Below are 6,607 nucleotides of genomic sequence, written 5' to 3' on the forward strand. Positions count from 1 at the left end.
TGCTTATTCTTTACTCCCTCCTCTCTCTTGTGGCAAAGCATCTTTGCTGAGGATGTTTGGTTCTTTCACCTGTAAAACAGCCTATTTGAATTTAAACTCCTTATGTGGTAGAAATCTGATGTGTTTTCTCTTTAAAATGCTGAAATAAAAAAATTTTTTTCTCCAAAACTTTCACCATACAAAGTGGAGCTGGAGTTAAGCATCAACTTCACAAAACCATAAATGGGAGAAGTGTGTATCTTCTATTTCTAAACCCCAGCACATTTTGGTGAACACATTGGACCACAACTGGGCAAATAATACACTTGCCAGGCTGTAGCATTGTATTTTTTAAAAAACATTTAAATTCACCATTTTCCCTGTGGAGAGGGGAGCAGCCTCAGGCCCAGGAGGCCGATAACATGCAGTACCAGAACTGATCCGTGTTCCTCAAGAGGGGTCATGGCTGTATTCAGGGCGGGATGCTCCTGGGTGGGGGGAAAGGTGGCCTGTGGCTGTACTTGGAGGAGACGCAGGAAACCCAAGACCACGCCACGCCGGAGTGTGCCCCCATTGTGTGGGGCACAGGAGTGCTCATCCAAGTGCAAGGGCCACAAGCTGCTGTGGTGCTAGGAAGAAAAATAAAAATAAATTAGTGTTTGCTGCCTTCCATGGCCCTTTAAGCTTCAGCATAAATAAAAATGGGAAAGCAATTGCCAAGCATCATTAACCATGCTGGCACTGCAGTCTCTGCAGAGTGCTTTCCTCAGTGTTTTCTTCCTGTGGGATGCAAATTTCATTTTGTTGGGTGGCTTAAATAGAAGAAAGACAAATCTCCTTTTTCATATTTTGGCATTTTTGCTTTATAGGGATTATTATTTTTTTAAGGAAATGTTGTTGGTCTAAGTCAACAGAGAGCCTGGCAACTTCTCTGTCACCCATACAATGAGTAACTTTCAAATTCTTGTAATCAAAGGTTGGGTTCTTTACACGGTGGGATTAGTATGTTTGCTTACTTCCACAGAGTAGAGAAAACAATGTCTATCAAGATGTGTGGGAGAGGCGAAATATCTACAGTTCTTCAACTAAGTGAGCACAGGACCCTGTGTTTTGCCAGTGCTTATTTAGGCACATCTGGTCTTACTGGGGAACGTTACATGAGGAATACGGCTTCTGCAGAGGGGTTGGGGTTTTTAAGAAAGAAAATCTGTATGTTGTTTTAGCATTTTTATTTCTAACTTTTTTTGCCTATTGTTTTCTAAAATCTTTGGTTCTCTGTAAATCACTTTTGTGGTGCTTCTCTAAGGTATGGCAAGAGTTTGTTCTCCCTCCTCATCATTTTCTCTGTCTTCCTATCTGCACTCTTGGCATGTGCGTGACCTGCAGAACCGTCTGACCTCCCCACCACCGCCTTCCCCAGGTTTATGAGAGCTCCAGTAGCAAATCATTTTGGGAAAGTGGCAGCACAGCACGTGAGGGTATGGCACAAATCACAGCCTGAACACAAATTACTAAGTCACGCTTTGCAAGAAAATCTTCACTCTGACCTTGGAAATCCACAAGCGTAACGAGAGCCACGGGCTGTCGAGGAGTCTGGCCTTTTGTGGGGGAAGTAATCTGTATGATAGAGCAATGTACCATTGTTTAAGAACAATTGTCTCCTTTGCCATCAAAATCCAACCTACCAGCAAATTTGTAAAATGCACAGTGAAGACCTCATAAGCACGGATAAGCAGCCCCAAATCTTCTCATTTCATGAACCTTTGTCATCAATGCACACTGTGGACGCTGAAATGATCAAGATGAATGCAGGTGTTGGGGGCTGGTGATTAAATTACAAACTCTGATTTCTCCTGCTGCTGAGACCCAATAGAAACATCAGGAAAGAGGTAAGTTCAACAAATTGAAAAATGCCATGCTCTCCTTCAGAGTGTTTCAAACACTGGTTTGATACCATTTAAGAGAAAGCCACCTTCTGGCTCAAAATTACATAATTTTGAAATTTGTTGCAATTCCTTACAGAAAGTAGGGGGAAAAAGTGAAATACACACAAAATATTTCACGTACATCAATATATTTCAGATTGTGAAATTTTTTAATTCCTTTATCAATTTACTGCTTTTTGGATGAAGGGGAGCTTATCTTTGGTAAGAAGTCAAATCAACATCAGGAGGGCAGGCCTGTGCTGCCAGGGAAGTTTAAAATTGAGAGAGACCTAAAATGGAGAGTGGGGCTTTGCAGCTGACACACTCACGGCCAAGTCAGGCATTTTATGATGCTGGATGCAGAAGGTTTCTGGCCTGGAAATCCTCACTCCTCTAAGAGAACTGGTCAACAGCACGGTCAGGAATGGTTCATCCATGGATGCAAACAGAGGTATGTATGTGTTGGCTGTCCTTTGTGCATGCTCGGCTGTCCTTATGGCAGAGGATGCTGCACCAATATCAAAAACATCAGCTGTGTGATTGGCATTCACCATATTTTGGATGAAAGACTGCTAGTCGAAGCCAAGGTTTTTAGCAGTGTGCTGGGCACGCTTCTCTCCAACCTCATCACACGTGCAGAGCCACCCTGGGGAGAGGTAAATCCCTATTTTCAGAGCCTGCAACGCAGACCTGTCTGTTCAGCCCAGCCTGCTCCGGTCAGATCTGCCCTGGGTGCAAGTCAGCACACTTCTGCTGACCCCCACGGTCACAGCAGCTCACTCAGATCTTGATCTGTTTATTTCACATCCAACAGCTGCTGTCCTAGATAATGGGGTGAATCAATGGTTCCTGGCCGGGCTTGGGGTGGCAGTGCAAGCCAGCAAGTCAAGGTAATGCAAATGCTCTCCAGAAACAATTCCCCACAGCAGCCACTGAGGGGAAACTTTATTTATTTATATATTATAAGAAGTTCTGTTAAAATTTGAGAATTTTAGAAAGATTGACAGAGGATTAAGTTTATTTAAAGCACTTTGCGCATCAGCTACATTCCTACACAGGTGACTTAGGTAACCTGGATGCTGAGGGGAGCCTTGCCACCCCTCCTGCTCAATCAAAATAGCTCTGTGCTAGCTGCCGTTCATCACTACTGCCTGGACACCCATAAGAGAAGATGGGTCCTTGTCCCACCCAGAGTCACTGGAAATAGTCCCTGCAGATACAGTCCCAAGTACGCCTTGGTCTTCAAAGATAGCAGGCTCTGGTGGCCATGCTTTTGATTCGTGGATCTGGATATTTGTGCGTAAAACATCTGTGTTAAAAGTGGTTTTATGCCTCTGCTGCAAGCAGTTTACCACAGATCCTCCCCATTGGCTCCCACCACTGCTGCAAACAGTGCTAAATCACGTAGCAAAACCCAGTGAGGGCGGCAGCGGCAGCGGCGGCTGCTTCTTGGAAGTCCTCGCCTCAGTTCAGGGAACATCTAGAAGAGGAATCACAAGTCACCCACGTCAGGGGAGGCAGGACACATCAGCAATCCAGTTCCGTGACCTCGTGCATGGCCTCACTGAGACCACTAGCAGCATGTGGACAGCACGCACCCAGCCCTTGACCACTTTGCAGCCACTGCATAGATTTTGGGTGGCTCCGTGGTACACTTGGCACCCATGCTGCAGCACAGTCCCTCCCCACACTCTGCTCTTGGCCTCTCAGCATTGGTTGGCAGAGCGTGGCAGGGCAGCTTAGTGGCAGTGTGGAGTTTGCAAAGGCTTTCAGTGTGAGCAGGCACCGAGCCTCATCCAGGCTGGTGTGTTTTGATTTTCATGCGCCTGTGAGGCAACTGGTTAGGCTGCGTCTGGGCGCTGGGGGGCGGGGGGAGAGGTTTTTGTTTTGTTTCTCATCAGCATCTCGCTGAGAATCTTCACAGGGTTGTTCTTGGGAGTTGAACTCGGAAAGGCTTTTGCACCTTTTTTGGGGGGAAGTGGGAGGAAGGTGGTCTCTCTTTCAAAGACAGGAAAGTGTTGGGTTTTGTTTTTTTTTTCTTCTTTCTTTTAAATGTGCATCAATCCACCTCCTGATGACAGGCACACATCCTCTCTGGTGCTGCTCCACACCACAGGTAGTGGTCATGGGTGACCGATGCACCCCCGAGCCGTGCTCCTGAGGGGCCATGTGGTTCCAAGCTCTCCAATAAGCTGAGCATGAAGAACCCCATCATCGAAGGTCCTCTGCAGAGCAGCGCGTGGGCCAGGCACTGCCCTGCAGCCTTCAAATGCCCAACAGCTGAATGAATCTGCGCTGACCTGAATCAGCATTAAAAATAGATCTCGAGATACAAGACTGGGGAGAGGGGAGAGCCTAAGCATAAGCCCATAGCCACTGCTGACTTCTGCATTTAAATAAACTCTTTTTGAACAGCAAACCAGAAGCCAACATCTAGGCTGCTGTTACGGAGTCCAGGTTTTGGCACCATAATTACTGTTGCATTCAGAGTTTTCATGAGTTTCTTTATTTTACATTTTGTATCACTTAATGAAAGCAGCTAAGAGATATTACTGAAAACGCCTGTGCAGTATTGATTAGAAGGATAATTTAAGGAATATTTGTTAATGGGACACATTTTCTGTTTCATAAAAAAAAAATACGGGTTTTGTTTTCTAAAAAAATGTGACATAGTGCCCTGTGATTCTGTGTCTTGTGATTTTGTGGCCTGCCTCAGCTAAGGATCGAAGATGAGTTTTGCAGAGTAAAGGTGTAGGAGGGAAAAAGAAACTAACTGTACTGTGATAATGAGGGGAGAGTGTGAGAGCAGTGTGAAGACTGTTGTCTCTACTTGCCTCAAAACAGATCTCCAAACAGCTCAGAGAATAAATTTAAATATACATGAGTAATAAACACATTAGTCACATATAGGGGTTAATGAAGTGTTTATGAAATAGCAGCTTTGTAGCACTGTCCCTTCAGGAGTAATTTGCTAAGATGGATCTGATAGCACATTCTTGGTTTTTCCTTATCCAGCATAAACGGCTGCTGAGAAAGGAACATGAGAATAGGGATACCCATCCCTGCTTCAGGATTAACAATCAATTGGAGAAAGTTATGAATTCTCCTGGAGTACTTGTGCTTTGCCAGATGCTACTTTTCCTCCAGTAAATTCATAGACGACATTAAAATCAACAGTGGAGCCTATCTCAAGCTTGGACTTTCATGCAGCTCTTGGTAGAAACAAGGATTTGATAGGGGAATGGAACCTGCCATGCAATTATCATTTAATGGCCTCAACGCAAGGCAAAGTGCTGCCTTTTCTGCCCCACTTTGGACACTTGCCCATACTGTTTGTTTTCCTTGGATGACCTATGACTAGGAAGTCTGAGATTCTCCAAAAACAAATAACTGCAATTTCTTCTACAGTCTCTGCAGTCATCATGGAAACAGAGAGCATGCTGTGCTCCCACCCCAGCTGCATCAAGATCTACCAGCTACTTAGGTGTCATACAGGGAATCAAGGACTCAGATATGTCTGCTTTGCTGTAGAAGACCAACGTGACAACTCAGCTAGAAGTCCTGACAGACAGACAGTGGATAGAACTGCACCCACCAAGAGCAGGAGCTGGTTGCTCTCTGGTTTGGTTATGACCCCATGTCATCGGCAGGAGTAGTGTGGGCTAGTGGGTGGGAAGCTGACGTGGGACCAGACAGACTTGAGATCTCAGTGAGTTAGGTGTCTAAATACCACTGGAGTGGGTATTTGGACTTAATAACGGAAGTGCTTTGCTGCTTCTGAAAATACTGCCAGCAGCTTTGAAAGTCTTGTCTTAGCTGTTCTGCATGCCATGTTCCAAGCTCTGGAGACAATAATTATAGCTCTGCCCTAATACTGCATAACGAATGTATGAAAAATGGTATCTTGGTTTGCTTCAGATTGATAGCTGGAGTGAGCTTATTGATTATGGCATTTCTGAGGACTATAAACTTTTAGAAATGAAAGAAAATGAGTTGGCTGCAGAGTTAACTTTGAAGGTACTACTAGATAGATTTATCATTAGTGTCATATGTTTGTATAAACTCCAGGGAGGGGGGGAAAGAAAAGCTGGAATGGCTCAGATGCTTACACCACACCAGCTACTCTCTGCTTTGATTTTCTACAGAATTGAAGACTAAGGCCATTTTTGAACAATAGCCTGGATCGAATAGGTGCATGAAACAAAAGTAATCGGGTGAGACCACACTTGCTACATTTCTGCTGCCCTGTCAAATCATTCTGTGACTGCAATAGCTCTCTGGGCATGGAAATATTGACTGATAGATGCATGACTTCTTCTGAATTATCACTTGCGTATGTGTTCTAATGCAGAGAATACAGACAGTGCCTATTCTTTGCCAATGACTGGAAAAGTAACTCGTGCTCTCGGTTACCTTCGTGGTTTTTAACAATAAAGGCTGGACTAGCTTTGTACTTTCATTAGGGAGTAAATCCAGCACAGAGAAAAAAGGGTGTTGGGTACGTCAGCCTCTGCACTGTTACGTGCCAATTTAGCCAATATCATGTAGTGCACTCGCTCTGCAGCATGAGAGAACGAAAGAATTTAGAGCAGGTTCTTTTCCTCAGAGTCTTTCACAAAGCATAGCTCCAGGTCTTTGCAATTCAGCCTGTTCTGCAAGAAGGAAGAAGTAATTCTGTGTGTAAGTGTGGTTTGTTATTTCGA

This window comes from Gallinula chloropus (genome assembly GCF_964237585.1).
Source record: "Gallinula chloropus genome assembly, chromosome: 2".
NCBI lineage: Eukaryota > Metazoa > Chordata > Aves > Gruiformes > Rallidae > Gallinula > Gallinula chloropus.